The following is a 23,012-nucleotide window of genomic DNA, read 5'->3' as shown; positions in this document are numbered from 1 at the left end:
TCCCCTATAGTCCAGGGGTTGTCAGCTGACATGGCTTCTACATCTGTCTCTTCTGCTGTGCCACTGGCAACGTCTGGTTGGGTTGCAGAGCTGTCTCACTTGTCAGCATCATATTCCACACCATCTGGGGCTAAGACTGCAGCATCTCAGTCAAAGTTCTTTGTGGTATTGAGAGGTTCATCAGCATGGATGCTGTCTTTGGTACTGATGATGTCTTTACCACAGACACTTTAATCCGGTTCAGCTGAACTCGGTCTTGGCTCTGTCATTTGCTCCAGTACTGACAGCATCAACTATTCATTCATCCTCGGCACTGATGACTTCTTTGTATTGGGCTCTGGATGAGGCTGACGGTTATTTCTTCTTCAGGAGTGGCTCCACAGTTCCCACCAAATGACTTCTAGAGCTTCTCAAGCTCTGGTTTGGGGACTTCTTCCTCTTCCCCTTCCCCTTCGAAGAACTGTTCTCAATCCTTGGATCACCATCAGTACTGGGACCAGCACAAATCTCTCAGTAAGGATAGGGGTCCCTGGCCTAGTACCTGCTGGCCTCCGTTGTTCCCTAACCCTTCTTCTCCAGATGATTCTGCAATATTCTTCCTCACTGGTGTCGGAGGGACATCCTTTCCCAAGAAGTAGCAAGGTTTTTAAAGGCAGGGTCATAAGTCACAGAAGTGAAGGTCTTCTGGGTCCAATTTCATTCAGCCAGCTCGCTGTCCAGCATGCAGCCATTTTAACTTGCATATCCAGGACAGCATTCCAGTGGTGTCCTGCGCTTCTGTCTCCTCAGTTTAGAAACAAGCTCTCTTGCTTTTACAGTGCTTGGGATATGGTTACCATGGACAAAGGCAGCATAAGCACTGAGATACAATTCCTGCATGTCCCTCCTGGCTGCCCCCCTTCAAGGGACCCCCTCTCATGAGACACTTCTTCAGCAGGTCCAGGCTGTTTGCGCAGGGAGCTATAGAGGAGGTTCCCTACAGCATCTGGGGAAGGGGTTCTATTCCCAGTATTTCTGAGTCCACAGATCGAAAGGAGGGAGATCTATCATTGATCTCCGCAACTCAACAGATATATCAGATACATGAGGTTCCATGAAGTCACCCTAGCAACTAACGTCCTGCTTTGAGAAGACTGGCTTGTTGTCCTGGCCTTCAGGATGCTTATTTCCACATGGCAATCCTCATAAGCCACAGAAGGCTCCTGAGATTTGTCATGGCAGGTCAACACTTATCAGTACATTGCACTGCCTTTCAGCCTGTCCTCAGCAATTTGGTTTTTTTACAGCATGCATGGCCATAAGATGAGATTATCTCAGAAAGAGATACTCATTTATGCCTGCAAGATTGGTTAGTGAGAGGCACGTCGAGAGAACAATTCCTCCCCCATGGTCAAGGAGATGTAATGTGAATTGGATCTCTAGGTCTCACACTGAACAGAGAGAAGTTGACATTAGCGTCATCTCGATCTCTTTGCAATGAGACACAGCAAGAAATGCCATTCAATTTTGCTCTCCAGTGGATCTCAGTTCAGGCTTCTTAACTGATGCCTTCCACCTTAGTTGGGGATTAGTTTTGATGTATGCCTTCCTCTGATTCCAGTAATCCCACAGGTCATTCTCAAGCTGAAGTTGGATCATGCCAATGTGATTCTCATTGGTCCAACTTGGCCAAGGCAGTGTTTGTTCTCCAGCCGTCTCAATCTGTCAGTTCATCCTAATCTGCTGATTTAGCACTATGGTGGAGTTTTGCATTCAGTGCTCAGTACTTACATCTCATGGAGTGGATGCTACATGGCTGCAGGAGAAGGAACGATGTTTAGAAGCTGTTCGACAGTTGTTGCTTAATAGCAGGAAGCTCTGTACTAGAGCAGCTTGGCTAAGTGGAAGCGTTTTTCAGATTGGTTCCTTGCTTGGGGAATTCAGCTGATGCCGGCCTGTATTCAGGATGTTTTAGAGTACCTATTTCACCTTCAGTATTCTGGTCTCTCTCTCTCTCACCTCGTTTAAGAATTCATTTGGGAGCAATCTTGGCATTTCATCCACTCATCGAAGGGAAGTCAGTTTTTCTTGAAGCCCTTGATGTTGAGGTTTCTAGGGGAATCCTTCATCTCCATCCACCTCTGAAAGAGCTTGTTCACTTGTGGGACCTTAATACTGTCCTGAGGGGCTCAGTTTGAGCCTCTAGCAACCTGTTCTCTATCCCTCCTGTGCCAGAAGACAGCTTTCTGTGTATAACAGCTAAATGATTTCTGTAGTGGAGTTCTTTCCTAAACCACATTCCAATTCGGATGAACAGTGACTTGACATGTTGGATGTAAGAATGCTTGGCATTCTACCTGGACAAAACTAAGCCTTCTCAAGCATCACCTCATTTGTTTATCTCATATGCAGATTGGATGAAGGGTCAGGCAGTCTCTGTGCAAAGTATTTGTAGGTGGATAACTTCCTGGAAATCAGCATGTGAAGTAGCTCAAACTATGCCTTCTCAGAGATTGGGGGCTCATTAGACAAGGGTCCAAGCAATGCTGATAGCATTCATCAGTTATGTTTCAGTACTGGACATGTGCGGAGCTGCTACCTGGTCTTTTATACATACCTTTATCAGGCACTATCTGATATACCCTGGCATCTAGGTCAGATGCAAACTTCAGGAAAGCAGTCCTGCAGCCATTCTTTCAGTAGACTCCAAGTCCCACATCTTAAGGCAAAGATCCCCAGGACATGAGGTGCCCTGTTCCGCCCCCCACTCTGCTCTGGCAGCAGCTCTCAGGTGCAGCTTCAGCTTCCAGCTATGCCCCAGTACCGGCCGCAGCTGCGGCTCCATTCCCAGCCCCAGCCCTGCCTCCAGTTGTGGCTCCAGCCTCGGCCACCTTACCCCTGTCCACATGCTCCCCCCAGGAGCCATGACCCCGCTCCTGGTCGTGGCTTCCAAGGGCCTCAGGGGATCATGGACAGGGGTCGGGGGGGCGCAACCATGAAAAGTTTGGGGACCACTGTCATAAGAGCACTGCTTGTGAGTCACTTGGGTAGAATACAAGTCTGCAACCACTTAAAGGAAAAGACAGTTAAGTAGCTGTATTATAATTGTTCTCTGGACATAGGGGGAGACGTGTATTCCTTGACCCACACTCCATCCCCTTTGTATCGGAGTCTCTACTCCTGATGTCTTCACTGTGAAGGAATTGGGTCAGGGTGGCACTGCCCTTAAATAGCTAGGGCAGAGGCTAGAGCCACAAGGCACAAGCACTGCCCCCATGGGTACTGGTAAACAACATTTTCTGGTTTCAGTGCACTGGGCACATGCACACCTGAGTGGAATACAGCAAGTAACCATCTTTTTTTTCCTCAGCAAATGGAACCTGTTACCAGTGTGAACCTACATCCTGCAACTGCTGTCTTTCTGGCTTCCTTGGGACATCAGTGAGGCCTAGCTCAGCAGCTATATTTACCACACTTTCCAATGGCTTCCTTATCTGGCTGCCTGGCCAACAAACTATTCAGATAGCTGTAATCTGCAGGAAACGGTGAACCAGAATTTTGTTCCTCCATGTCTACACCAGAGATGGTTAACTTAGGTTGCCACCTTATTAGGCCTGCTTGCAGGCTCTTTAAAGAGTAATGCATACAGCAGAGTGGTCTAGTAGCTCTCCAGCTTGCCAGTGCCAATGGACAATCCAAATGCAGGTTTGCAGTAGAAGCCCGTATTAAGTGAAAAGTATGCCGGCCATGTGATTTGGATATGTATTGTAACTAGGCAGCTCCATATTTTTCAGGTTAGATAATACTTGGGATTTACAGATTGAAAACTGGAAGATGTACAACGTGTCTAGGTAACTTTGCATTTAACTCATGGCACTCTTATATAGTACACAAACATTTATAAAGGCCATTTGGTAGTGTTTCAATCTGTAATACATTCGAGAGATTCTTTTTTTTTTGGAATTGCATACATTCTTTAGCAATGGGGGTCATGACCTCTCACGGGGTCATGAGCTGTCAGCCTACACCCACAAACCCCACTTCACCACCCGCATTTATAATAGTGTTAAATATTAAAAATGTGTTAATTTATGGGGGCTCACACTCAGAGGGCTTGCTGTGGGAAAGTGGTCACCAATGCAAAAGTTTGAGAACTACTGCTTTAGCATTACTCAGCATTTGGTTTTGCATAAGAAAGCTGAGAATTTTCTGTGCTTCAGTAGTAAATTGAAGTATTACTGAGGTTTTGAACTGTGAAACCAAAACTATCTTGTTTGTATTACCTTTGAGTTCTTATTCCCACTTCTTTACTTTGTACACAATTGCTATATGCTATTCATCTGTTATACTTACATATTTAATCTTTTTTGGAGACTCGAATAAATTGACCATGTTAATGTAAGGCAAAACTTGCCACTGGCAATTAGCTGAGCCTGCGCAATGCTAAGAGCTATGCAGCATTGGGGCCTTCTATTTTGAAATAGATCCATATTACCTGTATATTTCTTGATCTATTGTGGCAGTTTCCTTAGCCAATATAACAGCTTCTGCCTGTATTATATATATAAAAAACCAAAAACCTGTACTTTTGTTCCCATCATTTGTTTCCTCATTGCAGTAGTAACAGCTCTAATACCAAGGGAAGGAGTGAGGAGTAGGATGCCCTTTCCTATTCACTCTTAGGGAGAAGTTATTTTCTGTTAGACCACTTGAACTCATTGGAGTGGAGGGGTTTGTTACATTTTCAATACACTTAGGAAATTCTCTGCCAATCCAAATTTAGGCCACCTCAAAAGGTCAAATCTTGTTCAATCCTATTTAATTCCTTTATGGAATAGGCTGTTAATAGTTAAGATACAATTTCTGTTTCCCAAATAATGTGCAACAGTCTTCTCATATTGGCAGCAGTTCTTTCAGGTCTAAAACCAACTTGATCACTCCAACCAAATTCCATATCACTTTGTGCAACCTGGTTGTTTAACTTTCCATCACTTGTGTTTTTATTAAGTATTTTTCTAATTATATATAGTACCTTTTGAATAACTTAGGTGCATTAATATTGAACAAAAAAAACAAGTAAACACTCACTACATGCATGTAAAGTTAAAATGAATTTCTCTTTCAATCAAAACACCCAAATGCCCTTAAACAAATCTCTCAGGGGAAAAAGATTGCCTTACTCGCTGTAACTGGACTGTATTCATAATTTAATCACACATTAATCACATGTATGGCATAATGGATTATTATTTACTTTCATAGTATTCATTCAGCAGGCTCTCGTATCTGGACTTTCCATTTATTAGAGAGATAGCGGCATACCATTCTTCATTATACTTCTCTAATCTTTCCTTATCTATCTGTTGTGCGTGCTTGCAGCCTTTCTATTATGAATATTTAAACAAGTCTCAAATCTATATTGCTCATTTCAATTGGATTTTTTTGTTTTTGTGTATTAAACTTTCTTGTATTTTTGTTGTCTCGTTAGTGCTATAAGTAGTTCCTCCTCTGGTGGCTGAGTCAGTGACTGCTTAGGTTTGATAAAGGAATATTATCTTCCACTTTAAATGTAGGTATACTATAGAGACCATTATTCATGCTGGCAGTTTTGCAAAATCTTAACCTGTATCCAAGCTTCCCTTTTTTAGAAAAGTCACCTGAAAAGGATTTGGTGTGGCAGCTTTAGTGATTTCTGAAGTCCTCAAATTTCCTCATCTCCTCCCCCTTTTTTTTTTTTTGGCCTGGGTACTGGGCTGAAACTGTCCTCATTTTGTTAGTCTGTATCTAATGATGAAGGAACAGAATATGTCCAGGTAGAATTTCTTGGACTGTCAACAGCCAGCCCTTCCCCCCCGCCCCCCACAGAACTGACATATTGTTCTTCTGGTACAGAAGTGTTACCTAGTAAGAGTGGATATAACCACTCCAGTGGCTCTGCTCCTATGTTTGTGAGGATAGATTTTGGCAATAGCTCTTCTGCTTTGATGCTGCTTTCATGCAGGGTATTACAGGGATCTTCTTTTGTTACCCTGCCTACTGCTCAGACCAGTGTTTATCAGTTAGCTGCAACAGTACAAAATATGGTTTGTCCTTGTTTACACTTAGAGCCAAACAGTGTTTGGTACCACTTTAGCTACACAGATTGCTGACAACTGGTGTCAGTAAGTTTTATTTGGTAGTGTAGACAAGGCCATATAGTAATAAAGTAGTTACAATTAGTGGCATTTGAGCAGAGATGCTTCCTCCCATTAAATGGGAGTGGGCTGCTGGCAAGGTGTCCTTCATGAAGGAGCCCTGCAGCCTGGAATTTTACCCACTTTGGCCCTTGAGAACTTTGACCTATTAACCTACAGGATACAGTGGAAGGTTCATCTTTTCTCCTCCTCAGTATTTGCCAAAGGATGGGTGAAATGACTGACTAGAATTTTTATTATTTCTGGGGTAATTTCTGGTGGAGATTCCTGGATGGGCTATTTGCTTAGCAGTTTCTGTTTTCAATTATTTTGGGGATTATTCCAATTACATGTATTACAATTATAACTTAGCACCTAGAGCAATGGTTAGACACTTCATAAATCTAAATAAAAATATTTAGTTAAATCTTCATATTTGCTTTTAGCAGCCCCTTTATTTTCATACTCTCATTTTATTCTTTTAGATATCACACTTTGTACAGCCCCCGGGCAGCTATATAACAGTATTTTATCATACAGTTTTTTCTCTGCACAAATTTTTATTATTTTGATGTATTGCTCAATTACACTTAAAATTCTTTAGCCTCTATTAGATTCATTTGTATTTGCCAAGTTTCAGGGCCTGCACTCCTATCAAACTATTCCTTGCAGTGCCAAACAATATTACATTAGAAAACACTGTGACGTTATAATACACCTCTACCCCGATATAACACTGTCCTTGGGAGCCAAAAAATAATACTGTTATAGATGAAACTGCATTATATCGAACTTGCTTTGATCCGCCTGAGTGCACAGCCCTGCCTCCCTGGAGCGCTGCTTTACCACATTATACCCACATTCATGTTATATTGGGTCACGTTATATCAGGGTAGAGGTTGTGATGGGGCAAGGCCAGATGGCTACAGTAAAGTACTGAGAAACAGGTATGTTAGCCCCAGGCTAAACAAATCCCTAGGACCCTGGTAACCAAATGGCAGTTGCTCCAGGTTAATCAAGGCACCTGGAGCCAATTAAGATCTTTCTAGAAGGCAGCAGAGATAGCTACTTTAATTAGAACACCTGCAGCCAATCAAGGCAGGCTAATTCAGGGCCACCTGGGTTAAAAAGGAGCTCACTTCAGTCAGGGAGGGAGAGGCTAGAGGAGAGGAATGCGTGTGAGGAGCTGGGAGCAAGAGCACAAGGAGCTGAGAGTGAGAGGCTGTGCTGCTGGAGGACTAAGGGATACAAGTGTTGTCAGACACCAGGAGGAAGGTTTCTGTGGTGAGGATAAAGAAGGTGTTTGGAGGAGGGCCATGGGAAGTAGCCAGGGAGTTGTGCTGTCATGCAGCTGTTACAGGAGGCACTGTAGAACAGCTGTGATCCACAGGGCCCTGGGCTGGAAACCCGGGGTAGAGGGCGGGTCTGGGTTCCCCCCAAACCTCCCAACTCCTGATCAGACACAGGAGGAGCTGACCCAGACTATGGGTTCCACAAGAAGGGAAGATCACTGAGGTGAACAAATCCGCCAATAAGCGCAGGACCCACCAAGGTAGAGGAGGAACTTTGTCACAAGGTGTATTTGGCTCTTACATAGCACACTTCATCCATAGAGCTCAAGGAACTTTGGAAAGGAGGAGTATTATCTCCATTTTACAGATGGGAAGCTGAGTCATAGAAGTGAAGTAATTTATCTAAGGTCACACTGGGTCAGTGGCAGAGTTGAAAATAGATCACAGGTCTCCTTGTTCATAATCAACCATCCTATCTGTGTTGTATAGAGGGTGTGAAGGGTTTTTCTTGAGTTGCTTACATGTCAGATGTCTATTAGATTTCTGTATTTTACATTTGTCTTTCCCTTATATACTATCAGATATAGGTAGATTTTAAGTTTATTCAGATTTTAGGTCTGCTTCATTGCATTCTTCCCACATCTGTGTATATTTATCTGGTAATTTTGCTAAGCTTTGATACCTTTTAAACGTGGACCTCAGCAACTTAATGTAGTTATTTTAAGATACTGTAATATATTTTGTCTTCATTAATCTGTTTATACAAATGCTGTTGTGATATTTGCTGAGATTTGGAAATATTTTTCCATTAAATTTGTCACTTGAAAAAACTACACTTCACCAGGAAATATTCCATTCTTAAAACAGTTAAACTACTGTATCATTCTGATCAAAAGCTTTTGCGGAATTTGGCTATAACTTGACAAAACTAAAAGGAACTATTGTTGCATTAGGTAAATAATCTCCATTGTTCTTGTTTCTACAGTTCATCCTAGAAATGGATCATGATCCTCATTAGAAATAGCTTTGGATTTATTCCCCTTCTGTAAAACTAACAGATTTGTGAAAATTCTTGAAACGTTTGTTCTATATATGGGTATAATTTTATCTGTCCTCTTCTACTGGTAAATTGTTAGGCATCATTGTTGGCATGCTTAAAATCCCCAAGGAGAAATGCATAATGGAAGATGGGGTGCAGGAGTGCCAGAATCTGAGTACAAGTGTTGGGGCCACTGTCACCAGAACTGTGGCCCTGACTCCTACTTCTCTTACCCCCAGGGCCCTGACCCCTAGCTGGGCCGGAAGCTGCAACCAGGCAGTGGTAAGAACTGCCCAGGGAGCCTGGACCCTCCACCTGCCCTGAGCGGGAGCTGAGGTGCCCAAGAGCAGCCCCTGACCTGTGTCCCTGCTGCCTGGGGCACACCACTGCCACTGGGACCCAGGGATGGGGGCTCCAATCTGGCCTTCTGCCCCATCCTTGGCCCAGCCACATGTTTTTCAGGGAGAGGAGGCCCTGCCCCAGCTGGAAGGCAGTGGGGAGACCTGGGAAGGTCACAGGCAATGAGCCGAGCAGGGAGGGCTCCTCCAGTGAAGCTGCTGCTGCTGCTTTTGGCCCAGCCTCTGTCACTGCCAAACTCCACCTGGGCTCACTCAGTGTCTGCGCCCAGCTCCCACTGACAGGCTGCCCCCGCTAGGTCCTTCCTGCTCCCGGTGACAGGCTTTCCCCCACTGCCATCTGGGCTTTGTGCCCAAGGCAGCAACCACTGCTCCTCCTGTCGCCTCTGGCGTGACGCTTGCAATTTGGAGGGGGCAACACCCCGCTGTGCTCTTGACAACACCAACTATGCCCAAGTCGCCACCACTCTGCACCTGCCTGAGGCTATTCCGCCCATGTTAAAAAGTAGGCAGGCATGGCCCTTCCACTTCCAAAAGCGGGGGGACATGGCCTCCCTGGCCTCTCTGGTTCTGGTGTCCCTGGGCCTCCAGAGTGTGGGGTCCCAAAATGTTCTTTGTGCCTATGGCCCCGATAAATCTTAATCCGCCTCTGGATGCGCAGGAGGTCAGACTAGATGATCATGATGGTCCCTTCTGGCCTTAGTCTGTGAGTTAGACCCAAGTATTGCTTTCAGTTTGTTCATTTTGGCACACTGTGCTGCATTCAACAGAGGTTGCAGAAGTTCTGAAACTTTTGGCATTGCCTTTGGCTAGTGCAACCACCACCAGACCTGCACTGGAAAGGGGCCTAGTAGGTCTGGTGGCTTTTATTCTAGTCCCTTTAAGGATACAAATATCTGGGAATAACTAGGCTAATTACTGTTAAACCTCTGAGCATTTCCAGTGCAAACTAGATGTTTCTAGAAACTGAAGTAGATTCAGTCTGGGGAGTGATCACACTGCTAATAAAAGTTCTTTGCCTTATCTCCAACCAAAATGCTTCATGAGTGCTCGCCAGATATTTCATACTCCGTGTGCTTAGGTTTTAAAGTTTCCATGTTCTGCTGGAGCAGTCACCATTGGGGAATATAGCTCTAGGATGTCTTAACTTTTAACTGAGTGTGCTGTCATTTAAACACTCACTAAACTATATGATCAAAACTGTAATTCCCACAGCAAATTAAACTACATGACATTGCACTTTCATATTAACCCATAAAAAGCCACGCTTTTTATAGTAACTAAAATTACTACGTATCTCCAATGGAGCAAAATTACAGTTACTGTGGAAACAGTTTATCTAATGGCTACTTGATGTAATTGCATTTGTCTGGAACCCACTTAATTGTGGTCATTAGTTAGTATTAACCCAGATTTAATGGGCAGAGAGCAGGCAATAGCCCTACCTCCCAGCCTCTAAAGAAACAAAATTAGAGCAGTTGCCACTTGACAATCCTTGAAGACCCTGGGAGGTGTGGGGGTTAACTTGTTTCTCCCTGCTGGAGCCTTTCCTCACTGCAGTGAAAAGCACTGCTGGAGCCTTTCAGTGTGGCCAGTAGCTACATGTGTAGTACCTGTACTGTACATGCTGCCATAATTGTAGATATGGCCTGTTTTTCTCTGTAAATCCTCATTGCTCAATGCTATTAAGTCAATATCCTCTATGAATCTAAGGTTATTCACTGTCTTCACATGTAATATGACTCTTCTTGTTTCATCCTTCAGTACTAGTCCTTAGTGCTTCCAATACCAAGTGGAACAAATCTAGCAATAGCATCCTCATCTCTCTCCTACAGCTGTTCTGAACCGTTCTGTGAGTTTCTTGTCTACTCTCACCACACTCAGACTTTCTGTAGATGTTTTCAATGCCTCAGGGATCCAGTAGGTTTGGAAGACTTGCTGTAACCAAGGCTGTGCATTTCATGACTTTCCGGGACCTCTGTGGCTTCTGCAGCAGGCAGTGTGGCTGGCCCAGGAGCTGCCTGAGCTGCACCGGCCGCTGCTGGGGTAGATTTGGACCACTACACCCCTCTCCACCTGCAGCAGGAGTTTGGGTGTGGGAAGGGGCTCAGAGCTGGCGTGTGGGGGGGGGTGAGGGCTCTGGACAACACTTACCTTGGGGGGAGCTCCCCGGAAGCAGTGACATCCCTTGGCTCCTGAGAAGAGGCACAGCCAAGGGGGTCTGCACACTGCAGGCACCACCCTCACAGCACCCATTGGAGCCAATGGGAGTTGCAAAGCTGGCACTCTGGGCAGAGCTGCAGGCCAGGCCTCTGCCTAGGAGCAGCAGGAGGAGGATGTCGCTGCTTCCGAGGATGTGCAAAGCCAGGTAGGGAGCCTGAGAGCCCCACCAACTTCCCTGCCCCCCAGCACCAGCTGGTGTCCCAAGCCACCCACCAGCACCTGTGGTGCCTTCTGGGCTGCACCCCTGGGCCGCACGCCCCTCTTCTCCCAAAGATTTAGTACAAGTCAAGGACAGGTCACAGGCCGTGAATTTTTGTTTACTACCTGTGACCTGTCCATGACTTTTACTAAAAATACTCATGACTAAATCGTAGCCTTAGACATGACTAATTGTCTTTAGATTTTGATGGTTCTACATTAGTAGTTCTCAAACTTTTGTACTGGTGATCCCTTTCACAGCAAGCCTCTGAGTGCAACCTCTCCTTATAAATTAAAAACACTTTTTTATATATTAAACACCATTATAAATGCTGGATGCAAAGCGAGGTTTGGGGTGGAGACTGACAGCTCGCAACTGTCCATGTAATAACCTCGTGACCCCCTGAGGGGTCCCGACCCCCAGTTTGAGAACCCCTGTTGTACATGGTACTGTGATCATGGTGATGATCACAGTATAAACACCTAAAGAACCTTCACTTGTATCCTCTTTGCATATTACAGGGTGCCTCCAAAGTCATTTGAGGTAAAGGACTGAAGCAGACAACACTTCTGTCGTACTTCAGCTGTAACCTGATAAAACTTAATTTTCCTTTTCAGTCCACCAATATAAAATTATTCGTGTTTGTCTCATCAACTCACAAATGAGCACTCTGAATGGGGAGACAGGACCAAGCTAGCAATAAATGTCTAGTTTAACTGAAAAATCTGAATGCTTACTTTCCCTAGTATAGATCGTTTTTCTAACATCTTCATGTGACACTTTCTGCTGTGTTTCACATGTAGTTTTTTAGCTTACACTGTAAGTTTGCATTAGAAAAGTGATTAAAGCATTACTGTGTGCTGTGGAAAAAATTATTATAGAAACATTAAAAATACAACCTCAATTGTGTTTGAAATCATTGCTTCTGGAAGGGAATCCTTAATCCACAAGGCTACACTGGCTACACCGTCTTTGATTAATATCTGTGGGAATTTACTGGTACCGTATTTAGCCAGCAGAGGGCTTGTATACTCCATGATTGCAATGGAAACATTAATTCCTTTGCTTCCATGTATTCTGGCCAAGATCTTAAAAAATGGGTTTCTACACTTAAACATTTAAATATAGATTTAGGAGCCTAAGTAACTGGCTTAATTTAAGACACTTTGAAACCTCTTCTAACCCTAACTTTTTTCACAAATTAAATATCTGCCATAGTCTGAGTTAATAGGCTTAGATGAATTAAGAGACTGAAGGACTCTCTGAAATCTATAGATGAAAAGTGCTATTAAACTGAATACTATTATTCTGATGTATCTATAACACACTGCTGATCTTGACATCTCAACAATCACTTGTCCAATCTGGGAGTGTTATCAGAGAGCTGTGTAGCCAAAAGCTCTAGTCCCTACTTCCTCAAAGCTGTATCATAAACTTTAATGTCAACAATATGCGAATAACATGCAGCTTTGTGTATTTTTTTTATCCCAGGGCAGCTACCAACTGATACCAAGTGTATAGAAATTGGATCATGAACCTAAATCCACCTGGCTTGAACTGAAGCCAGAAAAGACTAATGTATAATGCACATTATTAAAGGTAAACCCTTGGCAGACCAGATGATGATTTACCTCTCTTGCAGGCCTTGGGTAGAGCTGCATGCTACGAGTGTATTATTGACAAATTTTATGATAAAGCCTTGAGGAGGGGAGGACTAGAGTATCGGGCACCCACAGCTCTCTGATAATGCTCCCAGATTGGAACTGTGATTGTTGAGATGTCAAGATCAGCAGTGTACTATATATGCAACAGAATAATAGTACTCAGTTCAATAGTACTTTTAAGCTATAGATTGAAGAGTCCTTCAGTCTATAAGTTGCCACATCAGAAAGAAATGGACCAGGCATCCACTGAGAGTGATGGGAGAGACCTGCCATCAGGGCCGGTGCAACCATTTAGGCGAACTAGGCGGTTGCCTATGGTGCCAAGATTTGGGGGTGCCAATAAGCGGCGCCCCCAAAAAAAATTTTAAATGGTTGCAGCTGCTGCTGATGGAAAGGTAGTATTAGCTGCTGGCGGCAGCAGCTGCCTGCAGCCGGCAGCCCAGGGCGCCCCTGGGGTCAGGGCGCCACCCCGGCAGCCCAGGGCACTGCTGCGCCCCCACGGCAGCACAGGGCGTCCCCGCGGCAGCCCAGAGCATCCCCGGGGTCCGGGGGCCCCCGGAGTCAGGGCGCTTGCCGCGGCAGCCCGGTGGGTCAGGGCGCCCCCGGGGTTCAGGGCGCCGCGTCCGGCAGCCTGGCAGCCCAGGGCGCCCCGGGGTCAGGGCGCCGCCGGCGCAGCCCGGCAGCCCAGGGCGCCCCGGGGTTCAGGGCGCTGCCACGGCAGCCTGCCAGCCAGGGGGCGTCCCGCGGGGTCAGCCGCTGCCCGCTGGCAGCCAGGGCGCCCCCGGGGTCAGGGGTGCCCCTTGGCAGCCCGGCCCAGCCCAGTACGCCGCCGGGGTCAGGGCGCCCCCGCCGCAGCCCGGCAGCCCAGGCACTCCCGGTGTCTCAGCGGTGGTCTAGTGGAGCGGAGGAAGAAAAGACCCCAACGCTCATGCATTGGGCAAGGTAAGCAAAGTGCCTCCCCACAGGTCGTCCGCCTCAGGTGCCTATCTCCTTCCCCCTTGGTCCTTGGCTCTGGTCCCTGCTCCTGCTCCTTCTCCCTTGTGCCTTGGGGTGGCTGGAGAGAACAAGACAGCCTGCAGAAGCTGAAGTGCCCAGTGCCCCCAGGCACCCCCCTGAACCCCATCCCCCCCAAGCCTGACCCCCAGCTCCGCCCAGCCCTTGAGATGGAGCACCCCCCTGACCCTATCTCCCACATCCCTGAGCCCGCCCCTGTTGAGCTGGGCACCCCTGAACCCAAGAGCCCAGCTCCCCACCCAGCCATTGGTACCAACCATCACAATCACCCAGCAACTGCCCATTATGTAAATTCGCAATGTATACATACCATTACAGCTTTAATTGTTTTAAATAATGTATTTATTTCAAATATTACAAATTAATTTTGAATGTATTTCACTAGTTATTTTTTACATTTCCTAATACATGTTATATAGTATTGCAAAATGTTTTATGGAGGGGCCCCCGATTTTGCTTTGGCTGAAGGCCCCTGAGTCCTCTGGGTGGCCCTGTCTGACTTTTAAGCGCTGCTGCTGTGTTTTGCCTGCAACAGGCAGGCTAAGCCTGTGAGTGACCCCCGTAGCAGCTGCCTGAAGAAGTGTTTGAATCATCAGAAGCGGCGTGATATTTTGTTTGAGTCTCTCTCCTCATGGAGGCTGTGCTCCACTTCGTGCAGGACAGCAGTCTAACAGACTCTAGGCCCAGCACCTTGCCTCAGTTTGTAGATTTTGTAGAATGCACCCATCACCGGGCTCAGTCTGGCACCGCCTACCCTCACCAGTGCCCAAGAAGCAGTCAAAAAAGTTGGATGGACTGGTTAGGTTACTTGTCATGCTGTTTGCTTGGCCAGTGTAGAGACCACTGAATGCACAGTATTCCTCTATGATGTATCTGTCCTGAGCAAATTGGCATGTTATGATCGGCTGTATTGGTCATGTAGTTCTCTGTCCCTACGCCTACAGAGAATTGCAGATAGCAATGTATGAGGTGTGAGAGACGCGTTCTGTTTACATGTATCAGCCATTCATGTCTTAGATCTTTCTTTGTTGGGAGGCATTTCCATCCTGCTTTCATCTTGGTTGACATCTATGGATGCTTCTGTGTCGCACATCCTCGTTTGTGAAGACAATTACTGCTGACAGGATCATCTGGCGCAAATACATCTACGACGTTGATGCAAAGGACCTCTTACCAATAAGCATTTCTAATTTCAAATTTTCTTGTTTTCTTGTTTTGTGCGTTATTGACATAATTGTTTGATGTATCAAGCATACACTAGCAAATCAAATTCTAGCAAAGGAATTTGCTATATGTGATGCCCATTAATCAACAGAATAATCGTCATGGTGGAGAAACAGTTTTCTTTGTGAGCCGCATAAGTGATCAACGCGCATTTGAGAAAACTTGATAGAGCAGGTGAACTTGCGGAGAGTTGGAGTGTACCGGCACTTTTTGAACCAGATCCAATCCGTATAGAAAGAGAGGAAGCAGTTCACATATGAAGCAGATGACGACCTATTTATGATCCAAAATAAAATTTGAAGTAACTTTTACTTTGAGTTCTTTACACAACGCAATAACATTCGGTTGGAGAAAGATTGCACATTGATGCAGCAAAATTTAGCAAAATAAAACACCAAAGCCAATATTTATGAATATTTTGCGTGGATATCTGGAGAAAGCTTTGCAATCTTGGTGAATCAAGATATTGATGCGCTTTACTTGTGCAGGTGATTTGCAAGCTTATTGCAATGGACGCGTCCAGGAGTTCATCACCGCAGATGATATTGAACTTCATATGGGAAAATACAGGCAGAGTAGTTGTCCCTAACCACAAGTTATATGCTCTTCGCATCCTCTTGACTGTCGCAGTTTCTGTGGCCAGTGGTGAGCGAAGCTTCTCGAAGCTCAAGTTGATAAAAACATATATGCGAACATCAATGTTGCAACAAAGACTTGTTGGGCTATCTACCTTGACAATAGAACAGCATTGACTTGGAGGAACTTGTTTCTAAATTTGCTAAACTTAAAGCGCGGAAACATAAATTATAAATTATAACATGTTACTCTGTGACCGTATATTGTGTATAATGTATGTGATTTTGGGGGGAGGGGGGCGCAAGATGGAAGTTTCACCTAGGGCGCAAAATATCCTTGCACCGGCCCTGCCTGCCATGCAAGGGTTGGGCTCTTGAGCATGCCATCAAAATGTCTTTCTAGTAGGCAGGTGGGCCGAGAGAGCCGATAGCAATAGTGTGGTTGGTCTGCTGTGCTGCAGTCTTTGGCATTTTCTTGGAGGCTTGTAGGTTCTCTGGTGGTAGAATGGCTGAGGGGTTGGCTGGTATCTATGTGGTAGCAGCTTAGACTATTTCCTGCAAGCTGCTGGGATGTATATTCTGAAGGAGCAGAGGGTGGTGGGAGCGATCTTACGTGAGTGAAGAAATGCATTGGTTTTCTCACAGATGAGACTGTTACTCTTGAAGGGCAGATCTTCAGCTGTTGCCTGGACCTCTATGGAGAACTCCAATGACTGTAGTCAAGAGTCCTGACTTGTGACCACAAAGGTTGCCATGGAGTGAGAAGGTGTGTCTGCTGTATTGAGGCCACCAGCGTCCCTTCATCTAGGATAGCCTAGAATTGGGCTCTCCAGTAGCTTATTGACAAATTCTGATTGCTTATTTTAATTAATACAGTCATATTTGATATGAGTGCCTGGTACTTTGCAATACAGAGTAATAGGCTGGCCAATGAAACTTTCTTTCTGCCAAAGGAATCAAGTTTCTCAGCATCTTTGTTGGAAGGAGTGGACCTGGGCTGGTGCAGCCTATTCTTCTCCATGACTGCTTGGACAACCAGAGAGTTTGAGTTAGGGTGGGAAAACAAGTATTCTGCCTCCTTGGAGGGAACAAAATACTTCTGCTGAGCCCTTTTAGGGGTCAGGACATGGGTGTATGCATGTTCTTAGAGGGCTCCAAAATGGCCTAATTAATAGGGAGAGCCACTTAGGAAGGAAATGTAGACTGGATAATATCCAGCATCCTGACTTTCCCTTGAACCAGATGATTCACTGCCTGTACTTTATTTGAAACCTCACAATAATAGGAACGACAGGAAACTCCATTCCTTGACCCAGAGATCTGGCCTTTTACCTAGACAGGGACAAGGCCCTTAGACCTCTGAAGTTATTCATCTCTAATGGTGAGAGAATGAAAGGAGAGGAAATACCTTCTCAAAATGGATTTCCAACTGCATCTTCCTCCATTATGAGCTTGCAGAAGCCTCTCCTTAGTCTGTCAGGGCTCATTCTACCAGAGCTCAAGTGACTTCATTGGTTTCCTTGCATGGAATCCCACTCTCTAAAGTCTATAGATTGGTAACCTAGGGTTCCATTCACGTTTATTAGGCACTGTGCCCTGATTCAAGCCTCGGCTGAAGAGGCTTCCTTGAGTTCAGTGATTCAGTGAACTGTGGTGCAGAACACTTCCTTGCACCTGCCTCTTTAATAAACATGGCTTGGGCATCATCCACAGCAAACCCCCCTGGGGACCAGCACTTGAAGAATTGAAGGTGACCTTATTGTAACTGGAATTCTTTAAGGTGTGTGTTCTCATGGGTATTCACATCCCACCCTCCTTCACCTCTGCTTGATTGTCTTCAGAATTATGCCAGAGAAGGACCTGGAGAGGCAGTTGGTTTGTACCACCCTTCATGCTCTCTGTGAGCAGTACAAGGAGATGAAGGGCACAGGTATAGACCAATGGATACTGCTATTGAAGAAGAATTTCTGGTTCTGGGCCCCCAGAGTGTATGCACACCCCCAGTGAATACCCAGGGACCACATATCTCCAATTTCAGTTACAATAAAGTAGATAACCTTTCTTTATGCTTCCCACTGACATGAAGAACACACTACATGCTGTTTAGAAAAAGCACTTGTCTAAACTTCAGGTTTTATAACAAGTTTCATTGCCAAGTGAATCATCAGCTCTAATCACAAACTAGTCTCCACAGTCATCTTGTGAGTGCCTGAAAAGCAAAATAACTTATCGTGATAGACTATTTGCCCCCAAAAAATCATATACAGAAAAATTAAAGATTTCTAGATGATTCACAATAAGAGGTGAGTATGTCAAAAGCAAGAACAATAGGATTAAATAGCCCAGGAAAAAGTGCACCAGATAGGAGCGGGATTGTAGTGAGTACAAGTAAAGAACAAGCTGTAGTTGCCTGGGGGTAATAACTTGTACAGAACGTGTTAAACAGGTTCTCAGTTCTGCAAGAGACTCGTAACTGAACATGTGGTTAAGTGGTATAACACTAATGCAACACGTATTGCACCCATAAGGAAGGAAGGAGTGGTAAACTACATGGGGCTTTAAGTCTAAGGAATATTGATAGTATAAAGTGTTGTCCTGAATTGGAATCTTGAATTTTAGCCAAATGAGCACTAAAAGAGGATGACTTCTTTCATGGCAGAAAAAGCTTCTGCCCAGAGCTGGTGAGGAGACATTAGGTGTGGTCCATTGGGAAATTGTGGCGAGAAGAGTAAATTACTTCCTAGAACCCAATGCAGAGGTCTTGTAATCTTTAGGAGGAGGGGGGGAACCATACCTCATGGGTTGTTTTGTCATAAGTTACTAGGATTATATAAAGAGCCAAGAAGTTGACTGCATATCATGCAGGTTTTTTGCCAACAGAGGGTTTCACCTATGGCTAATATGGAGTACTACTAGAAGAAATGGGAGCTCTGCAGATGGAAAGGACTACAGTAGCAGTCAGCAGTCACAGAGGAAATAAATACATTTTGGGGGGAAAGAGAGGGGTCAAACTCAGGTGCCAAAAGGGGAGGAAGCCAGGAGGCACAGTTCGGGCTAGGACAACTGACAGCTGATCAAATACACCAAAGCCCAAACAATTTGCTCTTCTCAAATTAATATAGATAGACTTTTTCTGCTCCACTTTATTGAGGTTACCAAAAAAATGGAGAAAAGGTTGGGGAAATGGGACAGCTCAGATTTTTCCAAGTGACAGGGCTCTGCATGGCTTGATGCTGGTGCCATCTTTCCCACTTTTAGTGGGAAGCAGGGCCAGCTCCAGGCACCAGCTGAGCAAGCTCGTGCTTGGGGCAGCAGTTTCTATGGGGCGGCATTCAGCCCAAACCTAGGGCAGCACAGCAGGGGTGGCTTTTTTTGGTTCCCCAATCTGGCTGCCCTGTAGGGGGCAGAGGAGGGGAGTGCCCTGCAGCAAACTCAGCAGGGAAGCCCGCATCCTTCCCTCTCAGCTGACTGGAGCGGCGCAGAGCCCTCCCGGCAGGCGGCATGGAGGTCGGGGCTGTGGGGCGAGTGCCCCCACTGAAGCCCTGGCAGCCCCCCCCCCCCCCCCCCGACTGGAGCGACCCCCCGCCCCCCCCCCCCCCCCCATTAGACTGGACATGCACTCCGCTGCACCCTGGCTCTGGCTGCCCTGTAGAGTGTTTTTTTGTTTGTTTTGTGTTTTTTCCCCTTCTTTGCCAGCTGCACCGTTCCCCTCACCCCCTGCTTTGCTGTTCCAGCCGCACCATTTTTTTGTTTGTTTTCTCCCCCCAAGTCCCTTCCCCCCGCTTTGCTGCTCCAGCCACGTCATGGTGGTGGTGTTTTGGGTTTTTTCCCCCTGCTTTGCCATTCCAGCCGCGCGGCAAGTTGGTTGGTTGGTTGTTTTTTCCCTGCTTTGCTGCTCTAGCTGCCCCAGCTTCCCCCCCCACACACTTTTTTTTCCTGTTTGGGGCAGCAAAAATCCCAGAGCCAGCCCTGGTGGGAATGGACTCTGACAGATCATTAAAGTAAATTCCTTGGACCTTGGTGCTAAGATGGATTCTACTGAAGAGGGAGCCTTTTGTAATAGATAAAGGAGTTTGTTTCTGGAATTCTGTCACTTTTAGATTCAAGAATTTCTTGAGATAGACAGAGAATAAGCCATGTGGAATCTTAGCTTAAAGAAAAAAAGGGAACTGAAAAAGAGATGTCCATACTTGAAAAATCCCTTACTAAATTAACTTCTTAAAATCAGTTCTTGAATAGAGAGAAAATTGTAGAAGTGCTAGAGGAACAAGTCCGTTTGAAATATCTGGGTCCTTGGAATACCACTAGATACTGATTAAGTCCCAGATCATACAGAAAGGTTTGTCTATAGTGCTGATACATGACAGTGTCAGTGATCCCTTATATGTAGAGAAATTCTACCTCAAACCTGAAGACAATGAAAGGAGCATTATTTTTATTATTTTGTCCAATAGACAGGCTGGGGAGCAAATCCTGAAAGAAGTTAAAATCATAGGGGTCATTACTTATCCCCTTCATACAAGCACATCAGAAAAAGTTTTTGCCTTTAAACAGGTATATGAAGAGTCAGGAGTGGAAACAGGAATGTTATGCAGAGCAAAATTCCAGGTTGTAAAGAAAATGTTGGTCTTTAAGATATTAGCTTAGCCTAGAGCTCTCAGAAGAGGACTAATGTGTTTTTTAGTTGTTGACTCATTTAAGAGGGATTTTAGATCCTAATCCTCCTCCCCAGTGAATAGAGTCCAGTTCAGTTTCTGTCCTGATATTCAAAGCCTTGCCTGGAAGTGTCTCCAGTGGCGTAAAAGATTGCCTTTTCTTCCACTACCCTAGCCTCCCCCAACAGTGACATTCCGTCAGAATAATTAAACTGTCAGTTGTCAAAAGAGAGAGTTGCTTATTAATGCAGGAAACAGAACTGTCACAGGAGCTCAGCCTACAGTATGGAACTTACTTTCATAGGAGATAAGAACAGACTGAATGCAAAACTAATTTCTTCCCCTACACTTTTCCTCCTACAGACAAAGAAGGAAGAAATAGATTATTCCTCCTCAAATACTTAAGGTGAAATCATGGCCCTATTGAAGCCAATGGTAATTTGCCATTGACTTCACTAAGACCAAGATTTCATCCCTAGTTTCTCTGGAGGTGCTCAGATGCTTTGAGTATCATATAGATAGATAGAGTGTCACATGACTGTTATCGCACCAGCTCTAATCATGCATTGTGGTGGTCTGATCTTGTTGATGCACCAAGTTCTAAAGGTATTTACACTCTGAAGATGTCACGGAGAAGACTTCAAACTGCATAGCCAGCTCTGACCTTAATTCAACAAGTGGTCAGGCTCCTGCGAGACAGAGGACCAGATTTTCAAAGATATTTAGGTGGCAGAAGATTTAGACCCGCTCCTAACATGTTTGGTGCCTAACTTTTCTATTGATTTCTATGGAAGTTAGACACCTAACCTGCTTAATGGGATTTTCAAAAGCCCGTAAGCATTTACCTAAATCTTTAGCTACCTAAAGACCTTTGAAGAGCTGGTCTATAGTCCCTGGAACTGCCTGTCGTCTCCTATTGGCCTTGAACGTTCAGAGGTGTAACTTTTTTGGAGGTAAGCTTTCTCCTGCACCAATGACTCTACCACCCACATAGTATTTTTTGGAACATAAGTCATAATTGGAATCAGCTTTTTAAACTGCACTTCAGGACAGAACAGAAAGTCGCTAAAATAAAGAACAGGTGAAATATTAAGAACACCCAGAAAACTGCAAATGACACAGAAGTGATCTGTGGCCTTTTGAGGCAAAAGTTTGTCTCACAACACAATCACCTCAAAATGACTGTTGGTTTAAAAAAAAAGTAAATTGTAAATGACATTGGGAATGTTTTCAGGGGCGGGAAGCCACTCCATGACATTCATAGGGATTTCTTGGGATTTTAAACTGAAGGCTCAGCAACTGGTTGGAAACTTCTTCACCCTTTGCCAAGAAAAAGGAGCTAAACAGCTTAAAGTCAGAATGGTCTGCTGCAGTGGTGTAGCCAGGTGGAGGGAACAGGGGGAGCATCAAAAAACGGTGCCACTTGCGGTGGCACTTTTACTGATGGGGCGGTGCTTTTACTAACCTGGCGCCACTCCAGGTCTTCGGCGGCACCTCAGTGGCAGGACCTTCACTCACTCCGTGGGTCTTCAGTGGCATTTCCTTCAGTCCCACTGAAGACACCCGGAGTGAGTGAGGGCCCGCTGCCAAAGACCCGGCGTGCTGCCGGGTGAGTAAATATTAAAACGGCACCAAGATGCTCAGTGGGGAAGCAGCCGCTGCGCTGCTCCCCCCGCCCCCCACTACTCGTCTGCTGAGCCTACTGTTAAGGGACAGAATGTTCCCACCTTTACCCAGTTCCCAGGGCTCAAGGTGTAACCCTGTTGATTTAGGCACCCCTACCCAGTTCCTAGAACTCAGGGTCACCCATACCTAGGGCTCAGAGCATAATTTTCTGCATGTTTACAGGGTCTTTTACCAGTGAAAGAGCCTTACACAATAATATTCTTAACCCCTATTTATTAACAATCATCAAAACAGAATGAACATGCTAAACATACAGTACTCACCACACACCATAGGCATGGGAAATAGAGGTGTGGGGGGTGCTGCAGCAGCCCTAGGTTTTACGAGGGGTCCTGGCTGCTGGCCCCATCCCTGGCTTCAGCTACTGGCTCTGCACCAGAGGCTCTGCACGTGGCCCTGTGCCCAGAAACCCTATGCCCTGTCCTAGTCCTGGCTCCATGCCTGGCTCCAGTCCCAGCTGCCAGCTCCTGGCCCACGCCCGTGGTCCTGGCAGTCGGCCCCATGTAAGGGTTCTGCACCTACCCCGAGCTGGGGCCCCAGCTAGGACCCCAGCCTTGGCCCCCTTGCCCCTGTCCGCATCCCTCCCATCCCAGAGCCATGACCCTGCTCCTGGCCCCAGCCCCAGGAGGAGGTGAGGGGCATGGACAGAGGTAAGCGGGCACAGCACCCCCACTCTAAAAAGTGTTCCATTGCCACTCTCACTCCCAAAAAGGGAGAGGAACTTTTCTTAATGGTCAGTCAGGATCAGGTGATTTGGGGACTCCAGCTTCTGCACGGTGTGATTAGCATGGTGTTGAGGCTGATAGCTCCGATCTTGGGGCTATGTCCTGGAGTTAAGTTCCAAAGAATTTCCTTTTGGACCCCCGTTTATACAGTTAAACTTGAGTCCTGCTTAGCTATACCGTAACCTATCATTTTAAACTAAAATACTAT

At 45.7% G+C, this 23,012-nt stretch overlaps 1 long non-coding RNA gene across 1 annotated transcript in view; it reads right to left on the bottom strand.

Annotated features, from left to right (window-relative positions):
- Positions 1–23,012, bottom strand: part of LOC142046621 (uncharacterized) — a 107,177-nt gene that overhangs the window by 32,569 nt on the left and 51,596 nt on the right. The window lies entirely within an intron of this gene.

This window comes from Chelonoidis abingdonii, chromosome 1 (assembly GCF_003597395.2).
Source record: "Chelonoidis abingdonii isolate Lonesome George chromosome 1, CheloAbing_2.0, whole genome shotgun sequence".
In the NCBI taxonomy this organism is placed as follows: domain Eukaryota; kingdom Metazoa; phylum Chordata; order Testudines; family Testudinidae; genus Chelonoidis; species Chelonoidis abingdonii.
This window is presented reverse-complemented; position numbering and strand designations above follow the sequence as displayed.